The 21,192-nt window shown below is 43.5% G+C and overlaps 1 protein-coding gene across 3 annotated transcripts in view; it reads right to left on the minus strand.

The window, feature by feature from the left end:
- WDR47 (WD repeat domain 47) overlaps nucleotides 1-19,704 on the minus strand; it is an 83,339-nt gene extending 63,635 nt beyond the window's left edge. Inside the window, exon 1 of one of the 3 annotated variants that reach the window (XM_053250336.1) lies at nucleotides 19,297-19,704. The gene's annotated coding sequence lies outside the window, so the exon portion shown is untranslated. Of the gene's footprint in view, nucleotides 1-17,677; nucleotides 17,684-19,296 lie in introns of those variants that run through there. The other 2 variants (XM_053250338.1, XM_053250337.1) reach the window with 2 other exon arrangements.
- Nucleotides 19,705-21,192: the final 1,488 nt, after the last annotated feature.

Genomic DNA, 21,192 nt, shown 5'->3' on the forward strand with positions numbered 1-21,192 from the left:
AATTTTGTTTCAATAACCTTCAAGTGTGTGAAGTTACCAAAGGGACCAAGCTGAGTTCCATATAATAGCTGTGGATAAACCTTGTCAACAAATAATTTCATAGCTGCTGGGATGTATAAAGCCCCCTTTGTAAAATAAAAGGATCTATCTGAGCTAGTCGATAATTGGGCGATCTGTGCAATGTAATTTAAATGCGCCTGACAATGGCCCGAAAAATGGAAAACCACACCCAGGTATTTAAAGATTTTTACTTGTTCTAATGGGTGACCATTTATTTGCCATGTATGTTGTTTGGGGCGCTTAGCAAAAACTAGTACTTTTGTTTTTTGGTGGCTTACCTTGATACACTCTGCAGCACAGAAAGCACTAAGTAATGAACTGTAGTAACACATATTTAAAGCCTCTCTAAACAAATAGGGTTTAAAAAAAAAAGATCTTAAAACCTAAGTGTGGGAGCATGGTGAAGCTCTTCAGGTAGGCATTCCAGAGCTGAGGGACCACAGCTGAGACGGTCATACCTGTATCTTGTCACTGACAACTGAATCACAGTCAATGGTGGGGCCATGAGGAGGGCCCTAGAAGATTCATATGGGCGAACACAGTCCAACAGATACTCCAGACCCAAGCTGTGTAGGCCTTTAAAAGTCAAGACCAGCACTTGGAATCTGGCCCAGAAGAAAACTGGCAGCCAGTGAAGCTGCTATAGGATGGGTGTAATACTTAAGAAGCAACTAGCACACATGAGCATCTGGGAAGCACAATTCTGGACCTGCAAAGCTTTTGAACAGTCTTCAAGGGCAACCCCATGCAAAGTGCATTGCAGTAGGCCAATCTGGATGTCACCAGTACATGAGTGACTGAGGTTAGTTCTGACTTCTTCAAGTAAGGCCATAGCTGGTAAAAAGTACGCCTGCACACCACCACCACCGGTGCATCCAAGGACAGTGTCAGGTCCAGAAGCACCCCAAAGCTGTGAACTTGGTCTTTCTGGAGGAATGTGGCCCCATCCAGGACTAGATTTACCTCATTTCTCAGATAATCAGTTTTACTGAACCAGAGCACTTCCATCTTATCTGGATTGTTTGCCCCCATCCAATCCACAACAGCCTGTAGAGACCAATTTAGGACATCCACTGCTTCCTTGGGATTAGCTGGCCAGGTAGGCTTAGGCGATAGGTAGAGCTGGGCATCATCAGCATTTGATGATAGGCAATTTTGGAGCCTGGACCTAATGTGCTTATGGGGAAGCGGGGGCTGCAGAATAAGCATCTTCTCCATATACACACACACTTCACCACAAACCCACAGGTCTGGGCCAGCATGCATTTGCCAAAAAGAAACCAACCAACCAACCAACCAAACCCCTACACAACCTCCAATGCAGTCACACAGCTTTTTAATCATTCACAAACTAACTGGGACACATAACCCTTGCTCCATAGCTTAGACACAAAACCAACTTAGACATATAGTGCTTTTTGGACTTCCAAAAAGCTTTTGACAAAGTTCCTCATCAAAGACTCCTGAGGAAACTTAGCGTTCATGGGATAAGGGGACAAGTACATATGTGGATTGCTAACTGGTTGAAAGACAGGAAACAGAGGGTAGGTATAAATGGAGAGTTTTCACAATGGAGGGAAGTAAGAAGTGGGGTCCCCCAGGGATCTGTACTGGGACCTGTGCTTTTTAATTTATTCATAAATGATCTAGAAGCAGGGGTAAGCAGCGATGTGGCCAAATTTGCAGATGATACCAAACTCTTCCGGGTAGTGAAATCCGAAACGGATTGTGAGCAGCTCCAAAAGGATCTCTCCAAACTGGGGGAGTGGGCGACAAAATGGCAAATGCGGTTCAATGTTAGCAAGTGTAAAGTGATGCATATTGGGACAAAAAACCCCAACTTCAAGTATATGCTGATGGGATCCGAGCTGTCGGTGACGGACCAGGAGAGGGATCTTGGGGTTGTGGTTGACAGCTCGTTGAAAGTGTCGACTCAATGTGCAGCAGCTGTGAAAAAGGCAAATTACATGCTAGGGATCATTAGAAAGGGGATTGAAAATAAAACGGCTAACATTACAATGCCCTTATACAAAACTATGGTGCGACCACACTTGGAGTACTGCGTACAATTCTGGTCACCACATCTTAAAAAGGACATTGTTGAACTGGAGAAAGTACAGAAGAGGGCAACCAAGATTATCAGGGGCCTAGAGCACCTTTCTTATGAGGCAAGACTACAACACCTGGGGCTTTTTAGTTTAGAAAAAAGACGTCTGCGGGGAGACATGATAGAGGTCTATAAAATCATGCATGGCGTGGAGAAAGTGGAGAGAGAGAGAGAGATTCTTTTCCCTCTCACACAACACTAGAACCAGGGGTCACTCCATGAAATTGATTGCCAGGAGGTCTAGGACCAACAAACGGAAGTACTTTTTCACACAACGGGTGATCCACTTGTGGAACTCTCTGCCACAGGATGTGGTGACAGCCAACAACCTGGATGGCTTTAAGAGGGGTTTGGATGACTTCATGGAGGAGAGGTCTATCAATGGCTACTAGTCAGAGGGCTGTGGGCCACCTCCAGCCTCAAGGGTAGGGTGCCTCTGAGTACCAGTTGCAGGGGAGTAATGGCAGGAGAGAGGGCAAGCCCTCAACTCCTGTCTGTGGCTTCCAGCGGCATCTGGTGGGCCACTGTGTGAAACAGGATGCTGGACTAGATGGGCCGTGGGCCTGATCCAGCAGGGTTGTTCTTATGCATTCGTAATGGGGGTGGGAATTAAAACCACAATACATGCCCCTTGCTTCACAGTTCTCATACAGATCTTTTGTATCACAAACCATAGTGCATTTGTTAAAAAATAATAATTTATTCAGATGTAACAGTTCCACTTTCACTAGGTGTCAAGTACTCTATGGATAGAGAGAACTCTTTCTGGCAGCTTTATTGAAGTAGGGAAAAAATTCATTTAAAATCACAGTATCAACCAATTTCCTTGAAATGAAAATACAAAGCCCTGCCATTGTGGGCTACATGTGTGCTCCATTTCAGAACGCTAAGCCTAGCTATTCTGGAAATGTAAATGGCTGGGCAAATGGGGGGTGGGGGTCATGTTGCACTTTTTTTACGAGGCAAAAGGCAGATTCCTTCGCATGAGAGTGGAATGATGGTACAAGGCAGGGGATTTCAGTTCCAGAAGTTTTTGTAATTTTCTGCCATGAAACAAGCCACTTCTTTGAAGAATTTTTTTAATTCAAAAAATCATTAAAAACCAATGGATTTACCAATCCTCTTCAAAATCAATACAAAGAGTCCCAATAACCTGTCCTATACCTATGCAGCATTTCAGAACACTAGGCCAAGCCATTCCAGAAATATAGAAAGGGCCCTCTTTCTCTCAGGGAAAAACATGGGGTCCTCTAAGAGAGTGGGTACACTAGGTCCACACCTAATGGCGCCCCTGCCTGCAGCACTCCACAGGTAAACGGCGAAGGGGTATTGCTGGTGTCCTTCAGCACCGCCTTCTGGGTATCACCCCCAAGGTAGGACCACAGCCACCATATTACGATGCCACCAATTTCCAACCATGGTTGATGGTATTGAAAGCTACTGTGAGGTCTACAAGAATCATGAGGGTTACACTCCGCATCTATCTCCCAGCAGAAGTAATCCTCCAGGGCAGTTTCTATCCCATTAAGAGGCTAGAAACCAGACTGGAAAGGATCCAAGTAGAAATTCTGGAAAGGATTTCAACCAGAACTGCCTGGAGCTAAGGCACCACCATGTGCCTTGCCCAGAAATGGTAAGTTAGAGAACAGACAAAAGTTGTTTAAGATGGTCTGGTCTGAAAAGGGTTTTTTTCAGGAGGAGTCTACTGCTTGTTTTAGCACAGTGGGCACCGTGCCCTGATTCAGGGAGGGATCTACCACCTCTGCCATCCATGGAACCCAGCCCTTCTCTGGCCGCTTTCACCACCCACGAAGAGCAAAGATCAAGCACACATGAGAGGTCTTAGACTTTCAAGCAGCCTGTCCACCTCCTCAGGCAACACAGTTTGAAATGTACCTAATCTAATAGGACCAGATGGTACATCAGTAACATTCATTTCTGGTTTTGCACAAATCTTAGCATCCAAGTCAGCAAGGATACAAGCACTTTTATCTATAATATGTAGAAATTGAGGGCTGATCAAGGTTCAATTTGATGATATTTGGAGCCCTCACCTAGTAGCTCCCAAAACACTCGAAAGAGCTCCACTGGACGACATTGAGCAGACACAATGGTGGTAGCGAAGTAAGATTTCTTTGCCGCCATTACCGCTACAGAGTGGGCCACAATATTGGCTCTAGCCTGTGTTTTCTCGTGTTCATTTCGTGTTTTTCACCAAGGGCACTTAAGCCATCTACTAGTCTGCTTCACTGCCTCCTACTCTCCAGTAACCAGAAGGCTGCTTGGGCTTGGCAGGTTGGGAGAGAATCGTGTCAATCGCCAGACTAATCTCATCATACCAGAGGGAGACCAAGGTGTTGACAGGATTTTCCGCTCTCTCGGCATAAAAATCCCACAGAATCATCAGGATCCATTAGGATTCAGAAGCCTCCAGTGGCAGACCATCCTAACCAGACCCCACCCTCGCAAACGTGTACTCGATCCACCCTTAGTCCAATCATCACCAGATAATGATCTATCCATGACAACAGTATTAAAGCCTCCTTGACAATCCACAGAGCACCACTGTCCACCAATGACCCAAAGACCAAATCATGTATATATGACCCACCACATGTGCGGGACCAGATATCATTTGAGACAAACCCATAGTTGTCATGGCAGACATTAAATCCCAAGAAGCACCAGACAAGGCAACCTCGGCATGGGCATTAGAAGTCACGCAAAGCAGTCTCAGGGTTCTCAATGCCACATCCGAGACCACTTCAAACAGCTTCATGGAGACTGTGAGGCAGTGGGGTGGGCAGAACACTAACAGAATCTCAACATCACATGCAGGCACTCAAAATGATCAGAAAAGAAGGCAGTGCATCTAGTCAAATAAATAGGTCAAACAACATGCCAGATCAGATCGCAATCTGTTTAGGGCATTAGGAAAAGTTGAATAATAAAGTCGGTGGGGGTGTTAATGCAAGTGAGCAGAACATTTGCATGGTAAATTTTTCCAATTAAATTTTTCCAGAAAATATATCTCTGGGCATCAAGTTCCAAGGGTCTGTGACACTCCATGTGCTCACAGATAGCAAAGGGAGCAATGGGTTTCCCAGGCAGTCAGGTAAAGGTGTTAGCTTGTGGCAAATCCACGTAGCAAGTTGGCCAGCCTCAAAGGCTCTAGGATTTCATTCAGGCATTTATAGGTTCTAAAGCATAGGGAAGGTTTCATTGCAAGCTTACACAGAAAGTGACTCAAGACAATGAGCTGTAAGAATATTCAGGGCAAGTCTCCCTACAACAGGTCCACACAAGGAATGCTTAAGGATAGCAATTTCAGCTCAGCAGTTCTGTAACCCCATGGTCCAATGTTCAACTGTTATTCAGCTCTAAGGAAAGGCTTTGAGCATAGGTGTGGGTGCTCAGCCAGGCAGGCTCTGGAGCAGTAGAAGGCAGTGTCTGCCATCAAACTCGCATGACAGACTTCAGTAAAGTCCAAACCAGAAATCAAGCAACTAAGATTTAAGCGCAAAGGCTTTTACAGTGTTTTGCCCTTTGTGGAGTCCCAAAGAGGGGGGAAAGGTGGAATTCGAGGCACCATACCTGGAGAGGATGTGGGTGTACTAGTAGCTATTTAGGGCTGAACAAAGCAGCGCTATGATCCTGTATCTATATAACTGATGTGCGGTTTAAACTTGATTTTATTAGATGGTTAGTTATAGGGATGTGCACGATATTTATCGGCGCCGGCGGGGGTAGGGCTTTAAGGGCGGGGGAGAGTGTACTCACCCCCCCGCCGCGTTTCCCCCGCCGGCGCTCTCCGAATTTGAAGCCCCTCGGGGCGGCAGCGTTCCTCCTTGCCGCCCCGTTTGCCCCCTCGGCCGGAAGTGGCCGGAAGTTCCAAGCGCGCGTGCGCCCGTCGTGCGCGCGCACGCGCGCTCGGAACTTCCGGCCACTTCCGGCCGAGGGGGCAAACGGGGCGGCAAGGAGGAACGCTGCCGCCCCGAGGGGCTTCAAATTCGGAGAGCGCCGGCGGGGGAAACGCGGCGGGGGGGGTGAGTACACTCTCCCCCGCCCTTAAAGCCCTACCCCCGCCGGCGCCGAATCACCGAATCTGCCCCGACACCCGAAACGTTTCGGCGGCCTTTTCAATGGCTGCCGAAACGTTTCGGGCACAAGCCTAGTTAGTTAGCCTTTCAAGATGTTTTAACCTTAAAGACTTCTGCTACATCAGGAACTCTGGCTTCATTAAGAGAATGCATGGAATTCAGGCAGGGTATGTAACCTTAAGTGGTACAGTGGGGAAATGCTTGACGGTTGCCGGTTTGAATCCCCGCTGGTACTACAGAACAGGGATTCTCAACGTTGGGTCCCCAGATGTTATTGGACTTCAACTCCCATAATCCCTAACCAAAGGCCATTGGGGCTGGGGATTATGGGAGTTGAAGTCCAATAACGCTGAGACCCAACGCTGAGAATCCCTGCTACAGAAGATGCCAAAAGGCAAGGCATCATCTCATACTGCGCAGGAGACGGCAATGGTAAACCCCTCCTGGATTCTACCAAAGAAAACCATAGGGCTCTGTGGGTGCCAGGAAGCGAAATCGACTTGACGGCACACTTTACCTTTATGTGGTACATATATCACCTTTTCCTAGGCAGCTTATGCACTGGTACAATCTTTCATGACACTGTTGCTTCATCAAAGCAAAGGTCAATTTCTTTCTAGCATCAAGTGCCTGTCCATGCTCTGCTTCTTTGCTTCTACAGACAGTCAGATTTTCCCCAAGTGAGGAAAGAGGGAGTGGACGTATTGCAACAAGCTGGTTTCCCACATAGCTTGTGAGAGCCCCATGTGAGTTTATACCAAGTCTTCACATTGGTATTCACTTTGGCAGAGCTTTCAGGAATTCTTCAATCATCTCAGAAACAGATAAGCATCTGTTTTCAGAGCCAAAGTCATCAATTTTTTTTGTTCCATGGAGCATCAAAGTAATTGAGCATAGATTAATTAATCCTAATATGATTTTGCATCACTACACTGAATGTGGATTTTGAGATTATATCTATCTATCTATCTATCTATCTATCTATATATATTTATATGATAGATATAGATATATGAATAAGGCATATATTAATATTTTTGTTTATTTAGAACATTTATATACCACCCCATACAAAAATGTCCTTGGGCAGTTCTCCCTCTCCCATTCCCCATCTCTCATAGATACAGAACCACCCAGAGATCTTTTTGTATGGGGTGGTATATAAATGTTAACAACAACAACCTTATTCAAGCTGAACAGCAGGAGAAGGAGCCCAAGCTGCAAAGAAAACTGAAGCTCTATTACAATTTTGTTCAGAGCTTCTTGGGGGTCCTTAAAAAGCTAAGCTAGCTAGTGGTACATGCTGTGGAGACTACACTAAATGCTCCTACCAGCTCTGTCTGGGTGCAAGAAGGAAGGGGCTTCAGATGCTATAGAGCTACAGAGGCTGTCTCACCAAGTCAAAAAGATTATGTGCTATATAGGCACAGCAGACCTATAAATACTTGATGACTGCTTCTGTGCATGTTGTGGAGACACACAGGCACTTACATGTATAGCATGGCACATGCACATTTATTTTTGTACCCAGATGTATGTCCAAAGTGAAGAAATGAGTGAACATAGTTCACTCATTTGCTAAAGTAAAGGAAATATAATAGCGGGCAAGGCCTCCACTGAAAGTAAACTTCTCAGTTTTTATTCACTGTGGCTTTTACTCTTTGAATTATTAGCCAAAATTACAGACAGGTACAGGTGTTAGCACTTGTTTAAAAAGCTTATTTAAAACTCTGCTGCCAAGATTTAAACTGGATGGAAAACAGCAGGTTTGATAATGGAGATTTTGCCTTGTACACAGATTTGAATGGAGCAGCAACCAGGATATTTCAAATCATTTGAATCCAGAACAGAATATTAAAACTGACCTAAAAATATTCCTCTTTCACTATATTTTTCTGCAAAAAACCCAACAACTATTGTGCCCCAATCCAGAAGAGGAGATCCAGCCAGTGATAGGTGCAAGGAAGCCTGCTTCCATGTGCAGATCTACAGGCATAAATTAGATATGCAGATTCTATCTGTACTGCAATATTTTCAGCTTAATCCAAGTAAGCATGTGGAGAGCCAGTGTGGTGTAGTCAGAGTGCTGGACTAGGACTGGGGAGACCTGAGTTCAAATCCCCATTCAGCCATGAAACTAGCTGGGTGCTTCTGGGCCAGTCACTTCTCTCTCAGCCTAACCTACTTCACAGGGTTGTTGTGAAAGAGAAACTCAAGTATGTAGTACACTGCTCTGGGCTCTTTGGAGGAAGAGCGGGATATAAATGTAAAATAATAATAATAATAATCCCTATCCACACTCTGACACAACTTGTCACGTATACCATTTTGAATGCATGCTCAGTAATCATAACAGACAAAACTTATCAATTTTTATATATATTAGTGAATAATAAGGAATATGCAAGCAAGATTTAATCACACCAAGTTTAAAAACCCAGAAAATTTCAAAGATACAGCTAAAGCTTTCAGCAGACCACGAATGCCAGCACATATGGCACACAGCATCATTAAACTGATCCAAGACTAATACAGTACTTAAGAATAATTGAAGAGCGGGGTCAGGATTTAGAATTCCTTTCTTTTCAATATACATATAGAAATTTCTTTCTGCCAAATATAATTAAATTTTTGTTGAAGGGAACACAGCCTACATAATCCAAGACAACACAGATTTTTTTGTCTTTAATTTTAGTGTCAAATCACTTGTACTTACCCTAGAATGATGTTTATATCCGACAGATATGACAACTAACTGACACAACGGATGGCTGCTGGTATATTTCTGGGCAAAATATAAAGGGCTGAACGGCTTAGACTGAGAGAATGCCTGTCTCTGCAAAATCCCTACCACTCATTAAGATCATCAGGAGAGGTCCATCTTCAATTAATCAGTGGCAACTTTGGGTTGGGCTTTCTCAGTAGCCACTCCAAAGCTGTGGAATGCACTCCCCCATAGGTATAAGAGGGTTATCATCCCTAGAAACTTTCAAGAGTGCTCTTCAGTCTGGCTTTTAATAATCCAGGTTACCATAATAATTTATGGTCACATTTTAAATGGTTTTATTTCTGACTGTGCACCACCCTGATCTATATGGTGATGGGCAGTATATACATGTAAATAAATAAAAATAAGATAGTTATGTTTATATTGTCTAGTGTGCCTATCTCTGTCAAAACTGAGTTGTCAACACAAGCAATCATAGCTTAGCCTTTTCTACTTCTTGCAGCAAGCCTAGCCTATATCGTATGAGACAATGGCTCAATTTAGATGTCATATGGAGCCAGAACTGAATCCTGGTTTCACACAGCCTTCTCTAGCCTCAGGTGTGCATATTCATCCCTTCACGACTCTGTTTTCTACATAAGCTTAGAACAAGCCAGAATCTGTCATGACGTGCAAGCAGGTGATCCTAGAGCAGCTTCTTTACTAGGTAAGGCTACAACACCTGGGTCTTTTTAATTTAGAAGACAGACTACTGAGGGGCAACATGACACAGGTGTGGAGAAAGTGGAATGAGATGTATTTTTCTTGCTCTCGCATAGCACTAGAACCAGGGGTCATCCCATTAAACTGATTGCCAAGAAAATTAGGACTGGCAAAAAGAAATACTTTTTCCACACAATGCATAATTCACCTATGGAACTCTCTGCCACAATATGTGGTCACAGCCAACAGCTTGGTGGCTTTAAGAAGGGCTTAGATAAATTCATGGAGGACAAGTCTATCAATGGCTGCTAGTCTGAGGATGGCTATAGGCCACCTCCAACCTAAGAGGCAAACTGCCTCTAAATACCAGTTGCAGAAGAGCAACAACAGGATAGAGGGCATGCCCTCAGCTCTTGCCTGTGAGCTTCCTAGAGGCATCTGGTGGGCTACTGTGTGAAACAGGATGCTGGATTAGATAGGCCTTTGGGCCTGAGCCAGCTGTTCATATGCTTGTTCTAAACAAAGTCTAGCCACCTTAAGTGGCGCAGCAGGGAAATCCTTGACTTTGAAGCAGAAGGTTGCTAGCTTGAATCCCTGCTGGTATGTTTCCCAGACTACAGGAAGCATCTATATCAGGCGGCATCAATATAGGAAGATTCTGAAAGGCATTCACTCATACCGCGCAGGAGAGGGCAATGGTAAACCCCTCCTGTATTCTACCAAAGAAAACCACAGGACTCTGTGGGCACCAGGAGTCGAAATCGACTTGACAGCACACTTTACCTTAAACCAAGTCTGCAAATAAATTAGGATTCCAGCTTTAGCTCCTGTTTTATCTGCAAATTTTGGCAAAAATTAGCAGGATCATTCAGTTTATATGTCAAGACAGATTCTGACATGTTCTAAACAAGAATTAGAAGTATAATCCAAAGCCTGTGCACCTGACGCTAAGGGACATCATACAAAACCAGGATACAGTACTATTTTGACTGCCTGATGTGTGAACCAGGCCAATTCAATACAGACGCAACACAAAAAGATGATTTAGTGCTAAAGCGAGAAACAGATTTGTGCGTGACAGAATAGTGAAAGCTTTTGTTTTGACTAGAATACACTGCAGTTCCTCATTTCTTAGAGAACTGGTTTATTAACTAACTATAATTAGAATAAGCCAGAATATCAAACTGCAGTTTCTTTAGATTTGTTCATGTAAATAGGCCAGACACTACAGGGCAGAGCAAACAGGGCCAACACTAGGCCAGCATTGAGCAGCCTGCCTGAAAAGCTGTTCATTCTATTTGCAATTGCCCACAAGCAGTCATCATTCACAAGTATTAACAAGTTTCTTTAAGGCTGTTTTAAACCAACAAATTAAGCATGATTTTAAATTATGGGTTTATGAACATATTGCTACTGTGCAAGAAATGAGATCTTGTTCAGTGTTATCATAGACTAAATTACCATGGGTGGCAGACATCCAGACTATTCCTGCACCATACACTAGGTCTCTCTATTGTGTAAGGCAAGGAGCAATTTTCAGTGATCCTTCCTTCTCTCTACAGCCAGGTGGAGCACATGTGCCAGGTGCTTTAGAGACAAGAGGGGGGAGTGGGGAAAGGAAAATGGGATGGGAATATGTTAAGTTGCATGTTGAAATGTTTCTGCTACTGCATATTCGCAGTAGGATCATCATATGTGTGTGGCGGGGTGTGTGTGTCCAGGTTCCAAAATTACCTAAGTGCACCTCTGTCTCCTCCCCACAACTTGTGCAAGAGAAAGCCCTGATGTATTAGGGCAAGGTTAGTTTGGATGTTATATATATATATATATATATATATATATATATATATATATATATATTCTGCAGCCTTTGTTGTCTTCTGTGGGTGCCATCTGGATTGAACTGGATCAACTACAAGCTGTTCGGTAAAGAATGCTTTACAAGATGGTTATGCAAGAGGCTGACTAGCATACACTTATTGGTTCATTTCAACTCTGCGATCATGAATAGTCAAAGTTATTTGACCAATTGCAGTTACTATTGAAGTAGTACAAAAATAGCGTAAAAAGATCTGAAACCAAGAATTCAAATCACAACCCAACAGGTCCAATGATACAATAAATTAAGGGGGAAAGACATAAGAAATGAAATATATGCATTTTATCTGTATTGTAAATTATAAAGTCAGATAGAAACGGTAATAGCAATAGATCATAAGAGGCAAAAATGCCAACAAAGCATAAGACACGCTGAACGACAACTAATCAAGAAGGAGAACTATGTAGTCCATGATAAATGTTAAAATGACAGTAACCCAGTAATAAGGTTACCGGTAACCCGGTGATACGGTGAGATTGAATCCGGGCAAGAAGGAGGTACTGTTGGTCAGTAGTAGAGCCAGTCAGGATAAGGAGCTTCAACTGTTTCTGGATGGAGTTGCACTCCCCTTGAAAGAGCAGGTGCGTAGCTTGGGGATATTGCTGGACCCAGCTCTGCTTTTGGAAGCTCAAGTGGAGGCAGCGGCCAGGGGTGCCTTTGCATGGCTTTGGCTAATACGCCAGCTGCATCCCTTTCTCAAGAAGGCAGATCTGGCCACAGTTACGCATTTATTTAAAATATTTATACCCGCCCTTCCAGTGCACTACTGCTCGGGGTGTGTCACAACAATAAGATAGATACACCATACAATAAAGTTAACTAAATTAAACAAAAGTTCTCAGATTAAAAACCACAATCATTAGGTTCAAATTAAAGGTTAAATTATAAAAAGCTAAAGAATCTAACAGATATAACAAAAAATGGAGCATTTAAAAGCCTCCTTTAAAAGGTGTGTTTTAAGATGTTTTTGAAAAACAGTGAGGGAGGGAGCATGGTGAAGCTCTTCAGGGAGGGTGTTCCAAAGCTGAGGGGCCACAGCCGAAAAGGCCCTGTCTCTAGTTGGCCAAAAAGGCCAACCAGATGTCTGTTAGTGGCGGGGCCATGAGCAGGGCCTGAGATGAGCAGAGGGCCTTGGTAGATTCATATGGGCGAATACGGTCCAACGGGTATCCCAGCCCCAAGCCATGTAAGGCTTTAAAGGTTAATACCAGTACCTTGAATCTAGCCTGGAAGTGGACCGGTAGCCAATGAAGCTGACACAGGATGGGTGTAATACTGGTAAAGTGACTTGCACCCATGAGCATCCTTGCAGCAGCATTCTAAACCAGTTGAAGCTTCCAAACAGTCTTCAAGAGCAGCCCCACGCAGAGTGCATTTCAGTAGTCCAATCTGGATACCAATAGTGACTGAGGTCACGTCATGTCACAGCTGGATTACTATAATGCACTCTACATGGGGCTGCCCTTGAAGAATATTCAGAAACTGCAGTGAGTGCAAAATGTGCCAGCTAGGATGTTATCTGGAGCTGGCCGCTAGAACCATATTACACCCATTGTGAGAAAGCTACATTAGCTGCCAATCTGTTTCTGGATCCAATTCAAGATGCTGGTTTGGGGCCCTTAACTGTTAGGGCCCTGTATACCTGAGGGACTGCCTGCTCCCAAGGGTTTCTGCCTGCTCGAAGAGATCATCAGGCAGGGGCTGTGCTCTGTGTGCCAATGAGGAAGGCTCACCTTTCATGTACATGAGACAGGGCCTTCTCAATTATTGCCCCCAGACTTTGGAATGCTCTCCCAGTGGGTATCTGCTCTATCAGTTTTTAGAAAGCAAGTAAAATCCTGGCTTTTTACCCAGGCTTTTATAAGAGTGTTTTATTGCTGCTGTTCTGTACCTTATTGTTATATTGTACATGTTTTTTAAACATTAATTAGATTTGTATTTTTATAGTGCAGTTTTTATAGTTTTATATTGTTTTAAGTGTCTTGTAAACCGCCTTAACATTATTTTAATGCAAGGTGGTATAAAAATTTAATTAAAAAATTTAACAATACATGAAATATACATATTTCCACCCATATATATTAACATGATATAGTAATTTTAAAACAGACAAATTTCTCCATAATCCTTCACTAAACCTAATACTCAAATGATGTTAAATGTCTCTAAATGGCCATTACTGAATCATGTGATTAATATGTCTAAAAATTATAGTAATTGTGACAAAACCAATCAATATTCCATAAGATAAAATACTATTTCTAAATGACTAAATCTGAAAAGGTGCTTCCCCCTACAGGTAGCTCTTTAGTACCTTCACTGACTGTAAATCTCTCTACAATTCTTTAAATAAGGAACTCATCAAACTTGTCTAGAAACTTGCCTTCCTCTTGCAAACATGTAACATTAAATACCCAACTAATATGATCATATCATGAAATTTTGTAAATATATCAACAAATTCTTCAACAACCTCACTCCTCAAAATTTCTGGGATACTGAGTAGCTCACCTACAATAAGACCTATTTAAACCAGCTGTGTGGGATCTGCTATATTAGTATTTAGTATTTTGTTATACTAAAAAATCTTAAAAGGGATAAAATTTATTTATATAAACAACCAGAAATAGTATCTTGAATATATTGAAATGGATCTATTGTTGCCATGAAGATAAATCTAACTGCTCATTGAGATGAGTGTTCCCTCTAAGGAGTGCGCATGTGCTCACACATTTTTGATGTCCACCCAGTTAATTTTAGATCCCACTCAGATTGTATCAGGAAGGCCCCACCCCGAATGCACATGCGCACACACTTCCTTGATACTGTCACCTAGAACAAAGCTAATTCCGCACACGGATAAAAAAAATTAGAGAGAACACTGATTAAGACCCATAGGGAATAATGACTTAAGAGTAAATATCCAGAAGGCTTTCCTTTGAATCAATTTTAAAGACAAATCCTCACCCCTTCTTATATTGACTGTCACTTTCTCTATAGCAAAAAAATTGTTTCCGATAAGTGTCTATGTTTAACAAAATGAGCAGTAAGGGGAGCCATATTCATGGTTCTAATCTTACTCTTATGTTCTATAATGCGAATCTTAAAGATCTACTGGTCTGACTTACCTAAAAAAAAAAGATCACAGGGACAAACAATTGCATAAACAACATCAGTGGTTTGGCAAGAGGTGAAAGTTTTTAATATAATTTTCTTATCAGATGGATGAGTGGATTCTTTTATTTGTAAAGATTCATGGCAACATGTACAATGTCCACATTTCCAATGTTCCCCTCAAATTGGAAACATTGATTTGTGTCCTGCATATATCTGAATGAACTAACTGATCTTTTAAACTGTATTTACGATATCTAATGCAAGGAGGAAGAGTGCATTCAGGTAAGTCTTGAATTAAATTCCAGTGCTTGAAAATAATGTGTCTCATGGCCCAAGCTTTGGGACTAAACTCAACAGACCAATATAGTCTCTTTGATTTGTCATTTCATTTTTCAAAAAGTTTAAATCTAGGAACTTCATCAGATTGTTTCTTAGCCACCTCTATGACTTGCTGGGGGTAGCCTCTTGATATTAATGCAGATGCATATGCAGCTCTTCGTTGATAAAATATTTTTGGAGAGGTACAATTCCTTTTCAATCTTAAAAATTGGCCAAATAGTATGTTGTCTTTAATGTGTCTAGGAAGAAAACTGTCATAATTTTATTTATTTATTTACATCTTATATCCCTCTCTTCCTCCAAGGAGCCCAGAGCAGTGTACTACATACTTAAGTTTCTCCTCGCAACAACCCTGTGAAGTAGGTTACGCTGAGAGAGAAGTGACTGGCCCAGAGTCATCCAGCTAGTTTCATGGCTGAATGGGGATTTGAACTCGGGTCTCCCCAGTCCTAGTCCAGCACTCCAGCCACTACACCATGCTGGATCTAATAATGCAAAATAGGATTTCCATCTGTAGGTTTAGAATCCATACATCCAAAAAGGATAGCTGGTGTGAGTCCATGTGACTAGAAAACAGAATATGTTCATTTATAGTGTTGATCCAGTAAACAACAGAAGTGGACAATCCAATTTGAAAATGATAAAAATATCATCAATGAAATGACCATAATACAGCAGATGATAATAAGGATTTACATCTCCAGCAAGCTTCTGTAAGTTCAAAATAAATTGGAAAATTAAAATATTTAATATGCAAATACCTGGAATATTCAAAGGTTTAGTATTTTATTCTTCATTAAATCATACTCCAACTGAGCTCTTTTCTGCAACACCCAAATGCTGACTAGCAACTTGGGTTCTAGCCACTGCTTTATTATTCCTTTGTCAGCCTCTCTTCATTTACTCCTATAGCCAATAAATCAGTGTTTGTATCAGGAAATGGCAGAATGGATATTGTGCCAGCATTTACCTTTTAAGAGGATAATGCATAAGTTTACATTATGTAAATACATTCCTTATTGCTAGGAAAGGGGAGCATTTCAGAGGTTCAGTGGGTAAGAACCTTTAATATCAATTTTCTTAATATATTATAAATCAGGGCTGCTCAGCTTCAGCGCTCCTGCAGATGTTGGCCTACAGCTCCCATAATCCCTGGCTATTGGCCACTGTGGTTGGGGATTATGGGAGCTGTAGTCCAAAAAACAGCTGGGGGGGCCTAAGTTGAGCAGGCCTGTTCTAAATCCTCCCCCCAACACTTATAAGAAATAATTACACCTTTATTTCTTCATCATACATTTTTAATCATATTCATGGTTTAAAATAATAATTTTACACATAAACATGTACTGAAATGCCACTGCTTAACTGGACCCATTCTGTGGAAGTGAGTGACACATACAGTATACTCAACTCTCCCAATAAAATCAAGAGGAAGTATACAGTATGTGTTTTGCTGTAGCTAGATCATGCTATAAGAACATTACTGAAGTCATTAAAAAGCAGACATGTTCAATGACCCACAATTTTTCAATCTGATAGTTTAGTAAGGGAAAATAATTTCAGCTCATTCCAGCAACCAAGGCCTCCACTATTACCCACTACCATTCAGTAAATGGGGAACAAATTATTCATGTGCACAGCTACCTCCTCAACCTCTATGAATGTAGTCAACTGGAATGATCAAAGGAAAATGGAGGAAGTACACACACACTGTTCAGTATTACCATCCCTTTCTGGGGCAGTGGGGAAATACAAAATTACTACTGTATATTGCAGAGATAACAGAAGGACATGCCCTTCTGTGTCCACGTGCCTTTTTGTGTCAGTGCTTGGGTTGATCTGCTTTAGCAATCTAGAGAAGTGCAGTGAAGCTACAGACAGAAGTGGGGATACACAAATCCAGATGCCACACTAACTTCTATAAGAATTAGTCCTGTTATTAGGTTTGCTGAAGGAGATTGGTGCTGCTGTGTGTATTGAACCTTAGCCAGCACCTCCATGTATTGGAGGAAGGGCTCCCAACTCAGAGATTTCCAATCAGGCTTGTGACCAGGCACTTTTTAATTAAGCCCGGACTTGGACAAGGTGAGTGGGGGGAGGAAAGAGCCACACCAAAAGCCCTAGAAAATGACAGCAAGAACAAAATCTTGCCTTTCCCTGATACACTTTGTTTCTCCCTCTTTCCAAGCTGGCTCCAGACACTCAGGCTTGTAACCACAAGCCAGTGTGGTGTAGTGGTTAGAGCGCTGGACTAGGACCGGGAAGACCCGAGTTCAAATCCCCATTCAGCCATGAAACTAGCTGGGTGACTCTGGGCCAGTCACTTCTCTCTCAGCCTAACCTATTTCACAGGGTTGTTGCGAGGAGAAACTTAAGTATGTAGTACACCGCTCTGAGCTCCTTGGAGGAAGAGCAGGATATAAAATGTTAAAAAAGTAAAAAATAAATAAGTTTTGCGAAAAACATCCCTGAACAGCAGAACACACGAGAATGACTGGAGAATGGCCATGTACAAAAGTTATAGAAGCACTGAAGAACCAAAATCTTTAAACCTCTATGGTCAGGCAGTTAACCATGGATGTATATCTCATTAATCTGATTCCATGTAGCCCTTTTCTGACAAAATGAAAAATGTTTATACTCACAAGGGCTTGCACAATGTTCCCCTCATCTGTTTCCATTACAGTTTACAACCTAACAATTCTTTGTCTAGAGGAACAAAGCAAGAGGAACATGGTGGGAACCACTGTAAGGTGGATTACTCAATACTCCATCCAAATTAATTTGGGTAGAAAAAACCACTCCTCTCAAAATATTACCTTTCAAAAATCACTATGAGTCACTCACAACACTCATATCACCATGTTTTGTTTATGCAGCACGCGTGACATATTGTCCATTCATTTACTTTAGGTAGCACCGGAATATACAATTGACACATGATGCTCCAGAAAAGTCCTGGCATTTATCCTTACATTTACGATATCCTTCAAACTAAAGGTGCCAACACACTGGAGTGAACAAAGGACACAGTATTCCATTATTGCTTAGAGCTATTGTACACAGTTACTGCAACATCTGCAAAAGCTTGCAGTTCGTATGTTGTCAAGTTCACGATCTAGCTATTCAGAATGTACCCATGATCATAGCAAACAGGCAAACCCTTGTTTGAACATTCACAGAATTGTCACTAAATACCCTTTGAAAGCTCTCTCTTGTGTGTGCACACACATATCCTTCTTTCACTGCAGCTCAGTTGTTTGAACAAATGGCTGTTACAGTGTGTTAGGGAATTAGATACTTGAATCTCTGTTCTAGGATAACATGTCCTCCTAACTAAAACAGAATGGAAGAACTATCTAACCTAATCTGACACAGCAAGATTGCACAGTATTCTGTGCACTAAATTACTTAGTAAGAAGGGCTTTTAGAACTTCAGTTAATACAAAACACATTCCTAGAAGGTTTCCTTAAATAAACCTGAACACAGGTAAGGCTTAGGGTAGGGACATCACACCTATTGTTCCCTCTAGCAAACCTATTTGTCAAGCATGAAAGAACAGCAAAGAAACAGTATATTTTGTTCTCTCAGGGTTTAGGTTACTTCAGCAGAACCAGGGTACTAGCAGGTGCTTTAAAATTCTGGGAGGGCTGCCCTCTCAATGCTGCAGTAGTAACAAAGGAAAGAGAGGAGATATCCACCAGAAGCTGGGGATTAGGAGGGCGAAACCCAACACTTCCAGTAACACAAGTTGAGCAACCAACACCTTGCACCTGCAAAACTGGAGAAAGGGAGGAGCAAGCAAGACAATGAAACTGTAGATGTAAGCATGCAAGAGACAGATGCGGGGATGGGGGGGGTGATGTTTAAATGGTGAAAAAGACGCTCTTTTCAATTCAGCATCACAGCCGCCCCAAGGAAAGCTGTTGTCTCCCGCCCCTCCCTCCGCCGCCTGCCAAGCAAGCCGCCTCTCTCGCCAGCAGCATCGTCAATCCTTGCCCTGCCAACTCCTTCAAGGGCTGGCGCTGACACCAGCAACCCCCGCCTCCCAGAGGACGCTCCGGCCTCCTCTCTCCCAGGCCTCAGGCATTCCCTTTAAATGCCCCGACTGCCCTCCTCGGTGTTTTTCCAGTCAGCTTTCACATACAGCCTTGCTAAGCAACAGCCACAAGGGACCCACCCAAGCCCGCTGCCTCCCCCGCTCCCCATCCCTCAGGATGGAAGCCTCCCTTAGACATTAACAAAGCCAAAGAGGAGACTCACCTACAAGCGGGCCCGCCCCAAAGCACGGGCGGCTTCTGGGGGGGGGGGGTAGACGTGGGGGGGGGCGCACCCAAAATGGCGGCAAGCGCCTCACACCGGGGGTGGGGGAAAGAGCCCGGCCGCGGGGTTTCAGTCACCAGCAGCAGCCAGCACGGCGGCTCAGTCGCTCTTTCTGCTGCTCAAGTCGGGGTGGGGGGAGGCGGCGGCGGCGGCGGCGCCCTGACTGCGGTTGTCAAGCGGCTTCGCCAATCACTGCCCAGCAGCAGCGCGGCTCTTCAGGGCCCGGCGGCGCTTGGGCGGGGTGACAGCGCAGCCGCCTGAATGGGAAAGCGACGAAAGGGGCGGTGGCTGCATAGAGAGGCTGTGTGAGAAGCGACGTTAATCCCGAGGGAGGCAGGGAGGATGGTTGGCTGGCTGCGAGCCCGGAGTCGAGAAGAGGGGATGGATGGATGGCTGGGGCGGGAGGGAGGAGGGATGGGCCTGGCTAGCCGTGGTCCAATCGCGAGTACATTCAGCGGGAGGATTGTTTCCCCCCACTGCCCTCCTTCTTCTTCTTCTTCTCCTCCAGGGTGTGATACCTTCGCGTGAATACATCGCACCTATCCGAGGGCGTCTTTTTCTCCCCCTTCGCCTGGCAGACGTGAATGTTCCATTTATAAAGGCCTTTTCAGTTGTGACATTGGGCAGGGGGTAACCCGTGCTTGCGTCGGGTTGCCACCTTTTGGATCCACGTTTCCCCAAATATCGGCCTTAGAAGTAAACACACACACGCAGACAGGGTGTAGCTATAATTGAGTGGGTGGGTTCAAAGAACCCAGCCCCCCCCCCAGATCCACCCCTCCCTATTTTCTTCATTATCTGTACTGTAATTGTAATACTGTACAATTTTGTAATACTGTAATTGTTTAATTGTTGTTTTAAAATGTTTTTAAATTGTTGATTGTTATAGTGTTTTTTAATTTGTTTTAGCTCTTTACTGTTTTAGTGGTGTGTTTTAATTGTAAACCGCCCTGAGCCATTTTGGAAGGGCGGTATACAAATCAAATCAAATCAATCAATCAATAATATCTCTCTTACTCTGAGGGCCCCCGCAGGGGAGAGGCCTGAACACTGTGGCCCCCTCTCCCCCAGCTACCCCACTGCACACACATACACAATGGGGCAAAGGGAGTGGTAGACAGGGGAAGGGTTATGCATCTCCTTCTCTTTTTCACTTCTGTTCTCCCCTAAAAACTACCACTTTGTGAATCTACCTTTTCCTAACATATGGGACCATCAGGATTTTGACCTGTTAGACTTCCAGCTGACTGGCTCCAAAAACAGACAGACCAAGTTATTGTGGACAAGTCTATCAATAGCTGTTATTCAGCCTTGCTAAATGGAACCTCCAAGTCCAAAGGCAGTGTTTATACCAGATGCTGGAAAGAGGCTATTTGTAGTCTTGGAAGGAGCATCTGGCTGCAAACAGATTGCTGGACTAGATGGACCCCTTGGTCTGCTCCAGCAGCAGGGCTTTTCTGTTATTACTAGTATTTTTAAGCCCGTTATAATAATGGGCGCTAGGTGTTTTTTCCCCCTTTATTCCTTCTTCCTTTCTTTTGGCCTTTTTTGTTTGTTTGTTTCTTTTTTCTTTCTGTCTCTCTTCCTTTCTTTCCTTTCCTTCCTTTTCTCGCTCCCCCTTTCCTTTCCTTTCCTTTCCTTTCCTTTCCTTTCCTGCCGCCACCAGCCGCCCCCCCCACCTGATTAAGGGCCAAATTGGCCCAAACTACTGCCGCAGTGGCCGCCGCCCGCCCTCCCAGCTGCCCGAGTCCTCCTCACCACCGTCTTAGGCCTGCATCAGTCGGGCGATCAGGGACCATAATCGGAGAAGGAGAGAGGAGCTCGCAAACAGAGCTC

Source organism: Hemicordylus capensis, chromosome 4 (assembly GCF_027244095.1).
Source record: "Hemicordylus capensis ecotype Gifberg chromosome 4, rHemCap1.1.pri, whole genome shotgun sequence".
NCBI lineage: Eukaryota > Metazoa > Chordata > Lepidosauria > Squamata > Cordylidae > Hemicordylus > Hemicordylus capensis.